This window comes from Oncorhynchus clarkii, chromosome 26 (genome assembly GCF_045791955.1).
Source record: "Oncorhynchus clarkii lewisi isolate Uvic-CL-2024 chromosome 26, UVic_Ocla_1.0, whole genome shotgun sequence".
Lineage (NCBI taxonomy): Eukaryota > Metazoa > Chordata > Actinopteri > Salmoniformes > Salmonidae > Oncorhynchus > Oncorhynchus clarkii.
The window spans coordinates 33,105,963-33,124,262 of NC_092172.1; the positions used below are offsets into that span (position 1 = coordinate 33,105,963).

The 18,300-nt window shown below is 45.8% G+C and overlaps 1 protein-coding gene across 1 annotated transcript in view; it reads left to right on the forward strand.

Moving 5' to 3' along the window:
• LOC139384605 (ADAMTS-like 3) overlaps window positions 1–18,300 on the forward strand; it is a 314,459-nt gene that overhangs the window by 28,929 nt on the left and 267,230 nt on the right. The gene's annotated exons all lie outside the window — the stretch shown is intronic.

An 18,300-nucleotide genomic window follows, 5' to 3' on the forward strand; every position in this document is an offset into this window, starting at 1 on the left:
GTAGGAAAAGTCCCCAAATGTCTTTTTCTATCGTATACACTATGTGAGAAGATATTGAGAGGTCCAGGATACAATGCATTCTTCTCTCTGCATCTTCTCACATGTGGAACCTTTTCTCCAGTTTGATTCAATAAAGCCGCGTGCTCCTGCTGATCCATCTGCCGTTGGGCTGAAGAGCTCAGGATAGTAAAGATATCTTGTTTTTTTGCTCTCAATTTGGCCTTTTGGATCAGGAACCACAAAATTCTGGTTAAAATGTTGAGTACATGATGTTTTGAAAAGCTCGCATCTGACCAATATCAGGACAAATGATCCCTAATTATACGCAGAAACATGTCTGAATGTTTCAAGTTGGATTTCTCCTGAAGTATTTGTCTGGAATTTGTATGGTTGTATGGCCCAGAACTTTTTTTGAAGCACCAAATTCAATAGAAAATACTGGTCTGTCACTTGGCCCATGGGTTAGTTGAATAGAGATGAACGATGGCATTACATTTGTCTGTGAATTTCAGACATGCAGTTAAATGCCAGAGAGGCTATTGAAGAGAGAACAAGTGGTATAAAGAGGCAGAGCCTGACAGAATATCTGTCCCATTTTTTTAGGCACACAGTAATGAGACATTTCCTTTAAAACTCAGGTTTTCAGGCCATAACCTTTCTGTAGAGATGGACCCTGTACTGGGGTCGGGAAAGTGGTGGTCACTCACATTATCACAACCTATCACATTAGAACTGACTGAATCAGTGTTGACTAACTATCACTATTAAGGTTGCAAAATTCTGGTAACTTTCCCAAGTTTCCCAGAAATCCTGGCTGTAGAACGCAGGATTCCCTGCTTATTCCCTTCTGATACTGAGAATCATTCAACCAGGATGATTCAGTCAGCAACATCACTGTGACCATGTCGGTCCCCAGACCTGCTGCTGTAGGGACTTGACTTAGGACTGGGTGGGGACTAAGTATCAAATACAGTACAGGAGCGCAACTTTGGTTTAGAAGGGTGAAAGTAAAATAAAAAGTTGTTTCATTTTATTTTTATAAATACAGTCAGATTAACATCCCAAACAGCCTATCCGACTACTCGGAGGCGTCCGCATGGTCCTAAAGCACACCGTTGTCTCGTTTTGTATCACATTCCTATTATAAAACTGGGGGGGACAAAAATGCAATTTCAGAATGTGGGGGGGAACATGTCGCCCCTGACTCAGTATGTTCAGTTTAGATATTCCAGTGCTACTAGGGGGATTTGTATGGAATGGGGTGCTTACCTGGGGAATGTCATATATTCCATGTGATGGCATCTCCCAAAAATACTGTATTTTCTTATTTATTTTTAAAGCTGACACATTTTGACCTCATTCAGGATTTGTCAAAGCTTGCTTTTGGTCTTTTTGGGAGATGCCATAACTTTTATTTTTTTGAGTACACAGTATGTTTGACTCTTTGTTGAAAACTTCCCGAATGATTCAGCCTGTCTCCCCTAGTCTTGAGTGATGCAGTCATGTTAAGTCCAAGATTGTAGAATTGGATGCTTCTGTCTCTCTCTTGTTGAGGATGTGTGTCTAATGCTGTTCATGTTCCTGACTTAGACATGTCTGGATGAGTGATAGAGCTGCATTAAGCTACACAGACACGGTGGATAGTCTGTACATTTGAGTCTTGTTTTGGGTTTCTCTGTGTTAGTGGATGTGTGACTAAACCAGTTCATGACTTACACCTGAGCTACATTAACATGGCTGATATATCTGTAGTATCTATAGACTATAGTCTGCATAGTGTTCATTGGAGTCTTGTTTTGGGTTTCTCTGTGTTAGTGGGTGTGGGATGAAAGCTGCTAGGAAGTGAATTCATGGGGAATGTGTGGCTAAGCCAGACATTGTCTGGTCATTGGGACTGCTGCCAGGTGGCTCAGTGATGCTGTGGTGCTGGCTGCGGGAAGATCAAGGTTGTCGGTTCAATTCCCACGTCGGTCTCATACGCTGACTATGTGTTCACTGGGAGGAGGTTTTCACACACAGGGTTTATTGCATCCAATCTGATTTTAGTAAAAAAAGGTTCTGTAATGTGAATACTCTGAAAAATATGTATTTTCAAATGACTATAGTACCTTCGAAAGTAATGTGAAGAGCTGAATGAACCTGGACGCTCTCAGAGTGATTTGAACCAAACTGAGTTCTTCCCTTGGGTCTTCTCTGTTTAACATAAAGACATTTGCACCACATCACACAATGCCACGATATGATCTAAGTCTGCATCTTCTATCTATTTTACAGCAAAAAAGTGAGACTTTCTTGTTTGTTATTTAGTCTTAACCCAGATACTGGTGATAGGGGTTCATTGAAAAGGGGACGCCAGGTCCCATATTCACAAAGAATCTTCCAGTCATCTAGGATCAGACCCACACTTGCATGCCTCTAGCCCCCATTTTCTATTAGCCGAAGCAAAAGTCCTTTGTCATCTCAGAGACAGGAACAATACAGCACTCACAGCTTAGGCACCATGACTGCGTCCCAAGTGGCACCCTAGTCCCTATATAGTGCACTACATTTGACCAGGGCCTTTAGGCCTCTGGTCAAAAGTAGTGCACTATATAGGGAATAGGGTGTAGTATATATGACAAAGTGCCGACATACAAATTGCTGTATGACCCTGCGAATAGAGGAATGATGGAGGTAGACATCTGTTCCTAACACTTTCTCCTGTGGTAGTCTTGGACCAGAGCCTGCACTGACTTAGAAAGTCACTGCAGGAGGAACAAAGAGACTGCCTGAGGCTGAGCCAGTCTGTGGAACACACACACACACACACACACACACACACAGCGCCTACAGAAAGATACCCCTTGACTTATTCCACATTTTGGTGTGTTACATCCTGAATTATAAATGGATTCAATCCATTTTCAGAAATATCTCATTTACATAAGAATTCACACCCCTGAATCAATACTTTGTAGAAGCGCCTTTGGCAGCGATTACAGCTATGAATCTTACTGGGTCTCTATGAGCTTTCTACACCTGGATTGTGCAACATTTGCCCAATATTCTTTTCAAAATTATTAAATCTCTGTTAAATTGGTTGTTGAACATTGCTAGACAACCATTTTCAGGTTTTGCCGTAGATTTTCAAATAGATTTGAGTCTGTAACTTGGCCACTCAGGAACATTAATAGTTTTCTTGGTAACTCCAGTGTAGATTCGGCCTTGTGTTGTAGGTTATTGTCCTGCTGAAAGGTCAATCTCCCAGTGTCTGTTGGAAAGCAGACTGAACCAGGTTTTCCTCTAGGATTTTGCCTGTGCTAAGCTCCATTCTGGGTTTTTTTCAGGACAAAAAGTAAATTGCTTTGCCACATTTTTGTTGCAGTATTACTTTAATGCTTTATTGCAAACAGGATGCATGTACTGGCTTCCTTCTTTTCACTCTGTCAATTAGGTTAGTATAGTGGAGTAAATACAATGTTGTTGATTCATCCTCAGTTTTCTCCTATCAGCCATTAAACTCTGTAACTGTTTTAAAGTCACCATTGGCCTCCTGTTGAAATCCCTGAGTGGTTTCCTTCCTCTCTGCCAACTGAGTTAGGAAGGACACTTGTATCTTTATAGTGACTGGGTGTATTGATACACCATCCAAAGTGTAATTAATAACTTCTCCATGCTCAAAGGGATATTCAATGTCTGCTTTTTTTTACCCATCTACCAATTGTAAAATTGGAACCTCCCTGTCTTTGTGTCTGAATCTGTGTTTGAAATTCCCTGCTCGACTGAGGGAGATAGTCATTCAGAAATCTTGTTAAAACACTGTTATTGCACACAGAGTGAGTTCATTATTATGTTTTGTTAAGCAAATGTTTACTCCTGAACTTATTTAGGCTTGCCATAACAAAGGGGTTGAATAATTATTGACTCAAAACATTTCAGCTTTTCATTTTCAATGATTTAGTAGAAATGTCTAAAAACATAATTCCACTTTGACATTATTGGGTGTTGTGTGTAGGCCAGTGAAGAAAACATCTAAATTTATTCCAAATTGAATTCAGGCCGTAACAACAACGTGGAAAAAGTCAACGGGTGTGAATAATTTTTTAAGGTACGGTATGTTCACGCACGCACACACACATACACACGCACACACGCACACGCGCACACGCGCACACACACACACACACACAGACACAGACAGAGACACACAGACATTGCCTGAGGCTGATAAACCAGCCAGTCTGTGGAACACACAAACACACACACACACGCACACCCATGCATACACACAGACGCACACACAGACACACACACACATGCAGGCAGACATGCATACACACACATTCACACACATGTACACACACATAGACACACACACATGCAGGCATACACACACAGATACACACATGTACACACACACATTGCCTGAGGCTGCTAAACCAGCCCGTCTGTGGAACACACACAAACACACACACATAGACACACACACACGGAGACACACACACTCCCATTCGCCGCCCGCTCGCACACACACACTGCCAGGGGTCCTATACCAGCCAGCTTAGGGAACATCTGGGATGCACTGCACTGTATAGCAGAGAGAAACATCTGGAATGCAATGCACTGTATAGCAGAGAGAAACATCTGGAATTCACTGCACTGTATAGCAGAGAGAAACATCTGGAATGCACTGCACTGTATAGCATAGAGAAACATCTGGAATGCACTGCACTGTATAGCAGAGAGAAACATCTGGAATGCACTGCACTATAGCAGAGAGAAACATCTGGAATGCAATGCACTGTATAGCAGAGAGAAACATCTGGAATGCAATGCACTGTATAGCAGAGAGACACATCTGGAATGCACTGCACTGTATAGCAGAGAGAAACATCAGGAATGCACTGCACTGTATAGCATAGAGAAATGTGTAGCATGGGGTGTTTCATGATTTTGACACACACGCGCACACACCTTGTCTGTTAGTCACAATAAGTTGCCTTATGTTGAGAAGCAGGCCTATTATTTTCCCAAATGAGCGTGCGTTGTGTCAACTTCTCATTCTGGTGTCATTCACCAGACTGGTGTGTTATTCTAGCATTAACGTGTGCATGTGTGTCTTTGTCTGTGTGTGTGTCTGTCTGGATATTATTTTAGGGGTCTAAGTGGTTTTTGGTTGAATGGGCTTTAGTTAGAAAACATGGGCCTCTGTTTGGTGTGTGAGGAATGAGTTGAGACTATGGATAGGACATGCAAGAGAGTCATATACACACACACACACACACACGCAAACACACACATGCAGGCAGACACACACATGCAGGCAGACACACACATGCGCAGACACACACATGCGCACACACACACATGCGCACACACACACACACACACACACACACACACACACACACACACACACACACACACACACACACACACACACACACACACACACACACACACACACACACACACACACAGAGAAATGCAGACACACAACACACACACACACAAAATTCTCATCATTCTCATGTTCACTCTTTCAACCTGACTTTTCCTCTTTCAAGACTCTCCTCTTCTTTTAAGAGTCAATGTTTTATGAAACGTAGAAGTTCATGGTGCTGATGTTATCTGTTCCCGGATAAGAGCAGTGGTCGACGTTACGTAAATACAGTATTAAATTATACTACTAAAACTGACCTGGGCTCAGCTTAACAACTGCTGAAGGTTTAACAGCTGTAGTGTTAGTGTACAGGGTCTTTACATTCTCTCATAGGTTGTAGATCTAACACAGTGACCACTTAGGAGCCACACGTGCACACTCTCTCAGGAGGGAGAGGGAGGGGAAGGTTGTGAAGGGTTAACGACACGGGGTTAGTTGGGTTGTCCTCACAAAATGACTGTTGGTATGAGGGGAGGGGAAGGTTGGGGGAAGGTTGTGAAGTGTTAACGACACGGGGGTTAGTTGGGTTGTCCTCACAAAATGACTGTTGGTATGAGGGGAGGGGAAGGTTGTGAAGGGTTAACGACCCGGGGGTTAGTTGGGTTGTCCTCACAAAATGACTGTTGGTATGAGGGGAGGGGAAGGTTAGGGGAAGGTTGTGAAGGGTTAACGACACGGGTTAGTTGGGTTGTCCTCACAAAATGACTGTTGGTATGAGGGGAGGGGAAGGTTGTGAAGGGTTAACGACACGGGGGTTAGTTGGGTTGTCCTCACAAAATGACTGTTGGTATGAGGGGAGGGGAAGGTTGTTGGAAGGTTGAAGTTAAAGAGGGAGGATCTGCTTTAAGATTCAGTACTGCTGTATTGGGGGAGGGAAAGGTTAGGGGAAGGTTAGTTGAGGGTTAGGACAAGGTTAAAAGAAGGCAGGACTGTGCTGAACAACAAGTGTGTCTCAGATAAACCTCAATTCACTCTGACCTGTGTTACTAAACTCTTTCCCAAATAGTTGGCCAGTACAGTGGGTCTTGGCTAAAGACAGGGTTGGCCAGAAACTTGTTTTTGTAAATTTTGCTCAGTCACAGCAAAGATATTTAACCAATGTCAGTGTGTAACTTTATAGCCACGTGTATTTGGCCTGTAATTACAAGAACCATAACCAGTAGGGTCAGAACTGGACCGCCCCTTTAAATGTTCAGCTCAGATGAGTAGTGTATCTGACCTTCTCAGCACGACCACCTCTATCTCCTAGCTCTTTGTACTGCAGCCTGTTACAGTCAACAGGAGTGGCTGAGATTAGCTAACACACAGAAATATCAGCCGCTGTGGGTTTAGTGGCTTTAGGAGGTTAGACAAGCACAGTAAACCGCTGGGCAGTAAAACAAAGAGGCATGTAAGTAAAGGCCATGGACTCATCCCAAATGGCACCCATTTCCCTGCATAGTGCACTACTTTTGACTAGGGCCCATAGTGCACCACTTTTGAGCAGAGCGCTATGGGCCCTAGTCAAAAGTATCCACTACATAGGGCATAGGGTGCCATTCATTTTCAGACACAGCCTTGGTGTACATTCTGTCTGAGTGTGCTTTCCCTACAAGCAAATAGAGAGGCATGGGAGGGGCTTGTGTTAGCAAACGGGCGGTCATGTGTGTGTCTCTGTGTGTGTGTGTGTGTGTGTGTGTAAGTAATTCCTCTGGATCCAGTCCTCTGAAAAAAGAGGAGAGAGAGAGAGAGAGAGAGAATCGGATGAGGGTAACATCACAGTCCGAAGCCAAATGACAGTCTTTCTTGTGAAACTTTACGGCTCTACCGAGATCCCTAAAAATATGGGGCTTTTTAAAACTCTTGACACACTGCACAGATCCAGAGCTACCCCGCCTCGTTGCCTCATTCTAGGGACAATAGAATCATAAATTACCTGTCAGAGGAGCTTACAAAGATATCTAACATGAGCAGCAATGTAACACGCTGGAACACCAAAAGCCTCATGTGAAAGTTGTAAGCCTAAATCAAATGAGAAAAGGTTGAAGTTCAGTATGCACACTATCTGACATTCTGTGTGTTTGCGTGCTTACGTACGTGCGTGTGTGTCTGCGATGTACAGTACGGTGCCTTCGGAAAGCATTTAGACCCCTTGACTTTTTCCACATTTTGTTACGCTACAGCCTTATTCTAAAATAGATTAAATACAAAAATATCCTCAGCAATCTTAACACTAAACCCCATAATGACAAAACAACAGCAGGTTTGTAGAAAATGTAACAAAATAATTAGAATAAGAAAACAAATACATTTACATAAGTATTCAGACCCTTTGCTATGAGACTCGAAATTGAGTTCAGGTGCATCCTGTTTCCATTGATCATCCTAGAGATGTTTCTACAACTTGATTTAGAAAGGCACACACCTGTCTATATAAGGTCCCACAGTTGACAGTGCATGTCAGAGCAAAAACTAAGCCATGAGGTGGAAGGAATTGTCCGTAGAGCTCCGAGACAGGATTGTGTCGAGGCACAGATCTGAGGAAGGGTACCAGCATTGAAGGTCCCCAACAACACAGTGACCTCCGTTCTTAAATGGAAGAAGTTTGGAATCACCAAGATTCTTCCTAGAGCTGACCGCCCGGCCAAACTGAGCAATCGGGGGAGAAGGGCCTTGGTCAGGGAGGTGACCAAGAACCCGATGGTCACACTGACAGAGCTCCAGAGTTCCTCTGTGGAGATAGGAGAGCCTTCCTGAAGGACAACCCTCTCTGCAGCACTCCACCAATCAGGCCTTTATGGTAGAGAGCCTAGATGGAAGCCAATCCTCAGTAAAAGGCACATGACAGCCCGCTTGAAGTTTGCCAAAAGGCACTATTGACTCTCAGACCATGAGAAACAAGATTCTCTGTTCTGATGAAGCCAAGATTAGACTCTTTGGCCTGAATGCCAAGTGTCACGTCTGGAGGAAACATGGCATCATCACAACCAGCATGATGCTGTGGGGATGTTTTTCAGCGGCAGGGACTGGGAGATTTGTCAGGATCGAGGCAAAGATGAACGGAGCAAAGTACAGAGAGATCCTTGATGAAAACCTGGTCCAGACCTCAGACTGTGGTGAAGATTAAACTTCCAACAGGACAACGAACCCTAAGCACACAGACAAGTCTCTGAATGTCCTTGACTGGCCCAGCCAGAGCCCGGACTTGAACCCGATCGAACATCTCTGGAGAGACCTGAAACTAGCTGTGCAGCAACGCTCCCCATCCAACCTGACAGAGCTTGAGAGGATCTGCAGAGAACAATGGGAGACACACCCCAAATAAAGGTGTGCCAAGCTTGTAGCGTCATACCAAAGAAAACTCAAGGCTGTAATCGCTGCCAAAGGTGCTTCAACTTTTTATAAATTATAGAACATTTCTAAACCTGTTTTTGCTTTGTCACTATGGGGTATTGGGTGTAGATTGATGAGGGAAAAAACTATTCAATACATTTTAGAATAATGTGCAACCTAACAAAATGTGGAAAAAGTCAAGGGGTCTGAATATTTTCCGAAGGTACTGATCAGTAGTGATGATCAGTATGTGAGTGATGATCAGTATGTGAGTGATGATCAGTATGTGTGTGATGATCAGTATGTGTGTGATGGTCAGTATGTGTGTGATGGTCAGAATGTGAGTGATGATCAGTATGTGTGTGATGGTCAGTATGTGAGTGATGGTCAGTATGTGTGTGATGATCAGTATGTGTGTGATGATCAGTATGTGTGTGATGGTCAGTATGTGAGTGATGATCAGTATGTGAGTGATGGTCAGTATGTGAGTGATGGTCAGTATGTGAGTGATGGTCAGTATGTGAGTGATGTTCAGTATGTGTGTGATGATCAGTATGTGTGTGATGATCAGTATGTGAGTGATGGTCAGTATGTGAGTGATGATCAGTATGTGTGTGATGATCAGCATGTGTGTGATGGGCAGTATGTGAGTGATGATCAGTATGTGTGTGATGATCAGTATGTGTGTGATGATCAGTATGTGTGTGATGGTCAGTATGTGAGTGATGATCAGTATGTGTGTGATGGTCAGTATGTGAGTGATGATCAGTATGTGTGTGATGGTCAGTACAAATCAGCTGGGCTTGACAATCTGGACCCTCTATTTCTGAAACTATCCGCCGCCATTGTCGCAACCCCTATTACCAGCCTGTTCTACCTCTCTTTCATATCGTCTGAGATCCCCAAGGATTGGAAAGCTGCCGCAGTCATCCCCCTCTTCAAAGGGGGAGACACCCTGGACCCAAACTGTTACAGACCTATATCCATCCTGCCCTGTCTATCTAAGGTCTTCGAAAGCCAAGTCAACAAACAGATCACTGACCATCTCGAATCCCACCGTATCTTCTCCGCTGTGCAATCTGGTTTCCGAGCCGGTCACGGGTGTACCTCAGCCACGCTCAAGGTACTAAACGATATCATAACCGCCATCGATAAAAGACAGTACTGTGCAACCGTCTTCATCGACCTTGCCAAGGCTTTCGACTCTGTCAATCACCATATTCTTATCGGCAGACTCAGTAGCCTCGGTTTTTCTGATGACTGCCTTGCCTGGTTCACCAACTACTTTGCAGACAGAGTTCAGTGTGTCAAATCGGAGGGCATGCTGTCCGGTCCTCTGGCAGTCTCTATGGGGGTGCCACAGGGTTCAATTTTCGGGCCGACTCTTTTCTCTGTATATATCAATGATGTTGCTCTTGCTGCGGGCGATTCCCTGATCCACCTCTACGCAGACGACACCATTCTGTATACTGTATACATTCTGTAAACTTACCCTAGTAAAACTGACTATCCTACCGATCCTCGACTTCGGCGATGTCATCTACAAAATAGCTTCCAACACTCTACTCAGCAAACTGGATGCAGTTTATCACAGTGCCATCCGTTTTGTTACTAAAGCACCTTATACCACCCACCACTGCGACCTGTATGCTCTAGTCGGCTGGCCCTCGCTACATATTCGTCGCCAGACCCACTGGCTCCAGGTCATCTACAAGTCCATGCTAGTTAAAGCTCCGCCTTATCTCAGTTCACTGGTCACGATGGCAACACCCACCCGTAGCACGCGCTCCAGCAGGTGTATCTCACTGATCATCCCTAAAGCCAACACCTCATTTGGCCGCCTTTCGTTCCAGTTCTCTGCTGCCTGTGACTGGAACGAATTGCAAAAATCGCTGAAGTTTGAGACTTTTATCTCCCTCACCAACTTCAAACATCTGCTATCTGAGCAGCTAACCGATTGCTGCAGCTGTACATAGTCTATCGGTAAATAGCCCACCCAATTTTACCTACCTCTTCCCCATACTGTTTATATTTATTTACTTTTCTGCTCTTTTGCACACCAATATCTCTACCTGTACATGACCATCTGATCATTTATCACTCCAGTGTTAATCTGCAAAATTGTAATTATTCACCTACCTCCTCATGCCTTTTGCACACAATGTATATAGACTCTCTTTTTTTTCTATTTTTTTTTTTCTACTGTGTTATTGACTTGTGTATTGTTTACTCCATGTGTAACTCTGTGTTGTTGTCTGTTCACACTGCTATGCTTTATCTATGCAGGTCGCAGTTGCAAATGAGAACTTGTTCTCAACTAGCCTACCTGGTTAAATAAAGGTGTTCTCAACTAGCCTACCTGGTTAAATAAAGGTAAAATAAAAAATTAATAAAAAGTATGTGTGTGATGATCAGTATGTGTGTGTGATGGTCAGTATGTGTGTGTGATGGTCAGTATGTGTGTGATGGTCAGTATGTGTGTGTGATGGTCAGTATGTGTGTGATGGTCAGTATGTGTGTGATGATCAGTATGTGTGTGATGGTCAGTATGTGTGTGATGGTCAGTATGTGTGTGATGGTCAGTATGTGTGTGATGATCAGTATGTGTGTGATGGTCAGTATGTGTGTGATGGTCAGTATGTGTGTGATGGTCAGTATGTGTGTGATGGTCAGTATGTGTGTGATGGTCAGTATGTGTGTGATGATCAGTATGTGAGTGATGATCAGTATGTGTGTGATGATCAGTATGTGTGTGATGGTCAGTATGTGTGTGATGGTCAGTATGTGTGTGATGGTCTGTATGTGTGTGATGATCAGTATGTGTGTGATGATCAGAATGTGTGTGATGGTCAGTATGTGTGTGATGATCAGTATGTGTGTGATGGTCAGTGGCACGCTTTCATTCAGTTGAGTCAGAAGCAGTAGAGAGATGGTGTGAATGTTTTTTTTATCTCTCCATAAAAACAGGAGGGGAACGAGGGATGGAGTAAGGAGGGAGGGAAGGTAGTAACTGTAGGCGTTGGGGAGAGGAGAAACTTTGAGAGAGTTAGAGAGAGAGTTAATGAAAGAGAGAAGGAGAGAGGTAGCAAACTAATAACAGCTTGTTGGTTCCCTCTAGACTCATTAGCTGATCCACTACTGCAACTCTTAATTAGTGCTTTCTATATTATAACATGTAATGACCCCTTTGAATAAGTCTGTCTGAAAGGAGAAGATGAGGAGATAGAGGGATAGGAGAAGGGGGGACAAAGAGAACAGAGAAGGGGTGAGAGAAAAATATGAGAGAGAGAAGAGATGGAGAGAGAGAGGAAGTGAGGGAAGACGGCGAGGGAGAGAGAGAGAGAAGACAGGGGGAGGAGGGAGGGAGAGAGAGAGAGACACGGAGAGGAGGGAGGGAGAGAGAGAAGACAGGGAGAGGAGAGGGAGAGAGAGAAGACAGGGAGAGGAGAGAGAGAGAGGATACAGGGAGAGGAGAGGGAGAGAGAGAGAAGACAGGGAGAAGAGAGGGAGAGAGAGAGAAGACAGGGAGAGGGAGAGAGAGAGAGAGAAGACAGGGAGAGGAGAGGGAGAGAGAGAAGACAGGGAGAGGAGAGGGAGAGAGAGAAGACAGGGAGAGAGAGAGAAGACAGGGAGAGGAGAGAGAGAGAGAGAGAGAAGACAGGGAGAGGAGAGAGAGAGAGAGAGAAGACAGGGAGAGGAGAGGGAGAGAGAGAAGACAGGGAGAGGAGAGGGAGAGAGAGAAGACAGGGAGAGGAGAGGGAGAGAGAGACGACAGGGAGAGGAGAGGGAGAGAGAGACGACAGGGAGAGGAGAGGGAGAGAGAGAAGACAGGGAGAGGAGAGGGAGAGAGAGAAGACAGGGAGAGGAGAGGGAGAGAGAGAAGACAGGGAGAGGAGAGGGAGAGAGAGAAGACAGGGAGAGGAGAGGGAGAGAGAGAAGACAGGGAGAGGAGAGGGAGAGAGAGAAGACAGGGAGAGGAGAGGGAGAGAGCAGCAAGAGGAAACAGAGAAAATAGAGGAGTGTATTTGACCTACGCTGCACGCAGTGAAAAACACAAGGTCTTTCTTTGTGTTGTATCTCCCTCTCTCTCTCTTTCCTCCCTCCCTATCTCCCTCCCTCCCTCCCAGGATTTCTATTGGTCTGAGAGTAGAGGATGGAACCAACTTTTGCAGTGAAGAGAGTTAGTTACCTTGGTGCATGCCTAAGCATTTCAAACATTTATGACTCGATCAAACTTCTGGTTACGTAGGCATTGACCATGTACCATTTCTAGTGGGAGGTCCATTTATTCTAGAGTTGTAGCCGTTAAATTATAGATGTCTATAAGATGCTTCAGGAATAAAGAACTGACTTTGCCCTCGGTAAAGATGATTTGAGATTCAATACTTTATTTCGTCCGAAGTTGTAAAGGAATTGACTTATTCCAAGATTTTTGAAAACTTAACCAAACTACAGTCAAGACAGAACTTTCGAAAGGAAACATTACATTCCCTGAGGAAAGTGTTGCTGGGAGGTTGGGAGCGTGTGCACTGGCAAGGCCACAGGAAAAAGGAGAGCCTATTTCACTGATTATTCCAACCTCTCCTCTGGCTTTGAGCAGAGCACCAAAAAACACAGTCCCATTTATCAAGTTGAAACCTTCTGCCTTCATTCTCTCCTCTCCTCCTTTTCTCCTCCCCCTCTCTCTCTCTTGACCTTGGGTCATGGCACCAGCCACTCCTCTCTGAGGACGCTTCATCCTTTCATTCAGCTTTGATGGACTGAAACAGGAGGATGAATACAAAGTGGTCCTTTCCTTTTTCCCCTCGGGCATGCACAAGGGCACCCCTGTGGTAACCGTGGTAACCCCTCCAACCCAGAGGACCCCGTGCTGTCGTCTGGGTTCGGGTGGGGCAGCGACATGGTACATTCCCAGTAAGACGCACATACACACACACACACAAACTCACACATACCTTTTATTATGGTGCTCGAATGGAGTAAAACATGGTGTGTGTAACAAAAGAAAGCAATGCATAGATTTTCTGCCACGTTACACCCTTCTGGAAAAAGTCAGGGCTTTGTTGGACACCCTGTGTGTGTGTGTGTGTGTGTGTGTGTGTGTGTGCGTGTGCGTATTAGTGTGCGTAGGTGTACACCGCTGATTTTTCTAGCCCAAAATTCCCAAATGTCCCCACTTCTCTGTCACACCCTTCCAACACCCGGAGTCACAACAACACGCCCCTGCATTTGGAATGGTAATCATTTGTAATAGCTTGTCCTTGATGCTCCCTGCCAGTGTCCTAAATGGCTCACTAATCCCCATATAGGGCACTTCTTAAATGTAGTGCACTATAAAGGGAATAGGGTTCCATTTGGGATACTCTCTCTTTTGGGCTGAATCACTGAATCAAAGCCCTCTAGTTCCTCTCTGTCTCATCGTGTTGATTTGGATCTGGCAGAGAAACCTAGGCTTGATTTTCTCTTGCGGCTCAAAGGCTGTGTGCGTCATCAATGGTACCCTATTCCTTGCACAGTGCACTACTTTTAATTAGAACCCTATGAGGCCTGGTCAAAAGTAGCTGTCTATAGTATAGAGAATAAGGAAGAGTTTTCTCAGGAGAATCTTATACAGGACATTTAGATTGATCAAAGGAGTAAATAGACCAGGTAAAGAATGGAAGGAGGGATGGAAAGATGAAGGGAGAGATGGAGGGAAGGGTGGGGTGGGGTGTTTTCCTTCCGATCCAAAAGTGTTTTTTTAATCAGCGCAGTAACTTGGAGTTGAGCTAAGTAGAAACATTCCTCTCCTCTCCTCTCCTCTCCTCTCCTCTCCTCTCCTCTCCTCTCCTCTCCTCTCCTCTCCTCTCCTCTCCACTCCACTCCACTCCACTCCACTCCACTCCACTCCCCTCCCCTCCCCTCACCTCACCTCTTCTCTCCTCTCCTCTCCTCTCCTCTCCCCTATCCTACCTTCCTCACTTCTCCTCTCCTCTCCCCTCTTCTCCTCTCCTCTCCTCTATCCTACCTTCCTCACTTCTCCTCTCCCCTCCTCCCTCCTCCTCTCCTCTCCTCTCCTCTCCTCTCCTCTCCTCTCCTCTCCTCTCCTCTCCTCTCCTCTCCTCTCCTCTCCTCTCCTCTATCCTACCTTCCTCACTTCTCCTCTCCCCTCTTCTCCTCTCCCCTCCTCCCTCCTCCTCCTCTCCTCTCCTCTCCTCTCCTCTCCTCTCCTCTCCTCTCCTCTCCTCTCCACTCCACTCCTCTCCTCTCATCTCCTCTGCTCTCCTCTCCTCTCCTCTCCTCTCCTCTCCTCTCCTCTCCTCTCCTCTCCTCTCCTCTCCTCTCCTCTCCTCTCCTCTCCACTCCACTCCACTCCACTCCACTCCTCTCCACTCCACTCCTCTCCTCTCCTCTCCTGTTCATCTCCTCTCCTCTCCTGTTCCTCTCCTCTCCTCTCCTCTCCTCTCCTCTCCTCTCCTCTCCTCTCCTCTCCTCTCCTCTCCTCTATCCTACCTTTGTCACTTCTCCTCTCCCCTCTTCTCTTCTCCTCTCCCCTCCTCTCTCCTCTCCTCTCCTCTCCTCTCCTCTCCTCTCCTCTCCTCTCCTCTCCTCTCCTCTCCTCTCCTCTCCTCTCCTCTCCTCTCCTCTCCTCTCTCTTCTCATCTCCCCTCATCTCTTCTCCTCTCCTCTCCTCTCCTCTCCTCTCCTCTCCTCTCCTCTATCCTACCTTCCTCACTTCTCCTCTCCCCTCTTCTCCTCTCCCCTCCTCCCTCCTCCTCTCCTCTCCTCTCCTCTCCTCTCCTCTCCTCTCCTCTCCTCTCCTCTCCTCTCCACTCCACTCCTCTCCTCTCATCTCCTCTGCTCTCCTCTCCTCTCCTCTCCTCTCCTCTCCTCTCCTCTCCTCTCCTCTCCTCTCCTCTCCTCTCCTCTCCACTCCACTCCACTCCACTCCTCTCCACTCCACTCCTCTCCTCTCCTCTCCTGTTCATCTCCTCTCCTCTCCTGTTCCTCTCCTCTCCTCTCCTCTCCTCTCCTCTCCTCTCCTCTCCTCTCCTCTCCTCTCCTCTCCTCTCCTCTATCCTACCTTTGTCACTTCTCCTCTCCCCTCTTCTCTTCTCCTCTCCCCTCCTCTCTCCTCTCCTCTCCTCTCCTCTCCTCTCCTCTCCTCTCCTCTCCTCTCATCTCCCCTCATCTCTTCTCCTCTCCTTTCCTCCTCTCCAAGTACAGAACACTATTCTAATCTCTCTGCAGGGACTGTGATGTCTACAGTTATATAACACATTAATGTGTGTTCCTTATGAATCTGTGAATTTCCAAACCACTTCATGCAGTTTCTCCTTTGTGTTGTCTCTCCCTCTATCTATCTATCTATCTATCTATCTATCTATCTATCTATCTATCTATCTATCTATCTATCTATCTATCTCTCTATCTCTCTCTCTCTCTCTCTCTCTCTCTCTCTCTCTCTCTCTCTCTCTCTCTCTCTCTCTCTCTCTCTCTCTCTCTCTCTCTCTCTCTCTCTATCTATCTATCTATCTATCTATCTATCTATCTATCTATCTATCTATCTATCTATCTATCTATCTATCTATCTATCTATCTATCTATCTCTCTCTCTCTCTCTCTCTCTCTCTCTCTCTCTCTCTCTCTCTCTCTCTCTCTCTCTCTCTCTCTCTCTCTCTCTCTCTCTCTCTCTCTCTCTCTCTCTCTCTCTCTCTCTCTCTCTCTCTCTCTCTCTCTCTCTCTCTCTCTCTCTATCGATATTTCCTTCTATCTATCTCTCCCTCCGGTTATGTACCTCTCTTCTTTCCAACCTGTAACAGAAGACTAATTGCATCAATTCAGTCCCCTTTGGGAAGTCACTTTGACACTCACATGCATGGGAACACACACACACACACACACACACATGGGAACACACACACACACACATGTATTGGGACACACACACACACACACACACACAGAGACATCCACATCGAGACACACACACACGCATGGGAACACACACACACACACATGTATTGGGGGACACACACACACAGAGACATCCACATAGAGACACACACACACACAGAACACAGAGAGAGAGACATCCACATAGAGACACACACACACACACACACACACACACACACACACACAGAGAGAGAGAGAGAGACATCCACATAGAGACAGACTGACTCTATACTGACCCCTGATGGGATGTGTAGGGCCTTCAGTAGTTCTGAAGAGTGTTCCGGAATAGTTCCTTCACCCCTCAGGGAGTCCTTGGGAGATAAGAATAGCCCCATTATGTTGGTTGCTGAATGTCCTAAGTGCTATGTGTGTGTGTGTTTGTGTGGAGGAACTTCAATAAGAGACACTTTTAGATGAAAGAGTGTGGGGCCGCAGCTGTTCCTCCACAGGTACTGTATCAGGCCCTGGAGGCCCCTGCTCGTTAATACACTGGCTAAGATTTTATTCAACACTTTATTCTCTAGTCAGACATGCTAAAGGGCACCTCAGATTCAAACTGAAACTGGCTCACACACACACACACACACACACACACACACACACACACACACACACACACACACACACACACACACACACACACACACACACACACACACACACACATTATACAGTCATATGGTGAATACCATGTATTACAGTAATGGTGAATTCCATTTTATACAGACTTGCCTAGTGAAATAAAAATAGAAATAAAAAGCTCATGATGGCCTAACCCTAAACTCAACGTTAAGGCACTGGGATGCCCAAAGCCACAATACCAACACACTGGCATGTGCGTGTAAATAGCCAAATACATTTTGGGGTAAGTGATCGTCATATATAACTGATCCAGATTTTACCGATGGGCAAGTGACTTTAAGAGCTAAAACCTTCCTCTAACCCCCAACCCCTTACCCCAACCCCAAACCCAATCCCATACCCTAACCCCAATACCCAACCCCAATCCCTTACCCTATCCCCAATCCCTAACCCCAAACCCAATCCCATACCCTAACCCCAATACCCAACACCAATCCCTTACCCTATCCCCAATCCCTAACCCCAATCCCTTACCCTAACCCCAATACCCAACCCCAATCCCTATCCCTAACCCCAACCCCAATCCCTTACCCTAACCCCAATACCCAACCCCAATCCCTTACCCTATCCCCAATCCCCAACCCCAAACCCAATCCCATACCCTAACCCCAATACCCAACCCCAATCCCTTACCCTATCCCCAATCCCTAACCCCAAACCCAATCCCATACCCTAACCCCAATACCCAACCCCAATCCCTTACCCTATCCCCAATCCCTAACCCCAATCCCTTACCCTAACCCCAATACCCAACCCCAATCCCTTACCCTATCCCTAACCCCAACCCCAACCCCAATCCCTTACCCTAACCCCAATACCCAACCCCAATCCCTTACCCTATCCCCAATCCCTAACCCCAACCCCAATCCCATACCCCAACCCCAATACCCAACCCCAATCCCTTACCCTATCCCCAATCCCTAACCCCAACCCCAATCCCTTACCCTAACCCCAATCCCCAATCCCCAATCCCTTACCCTAACCCC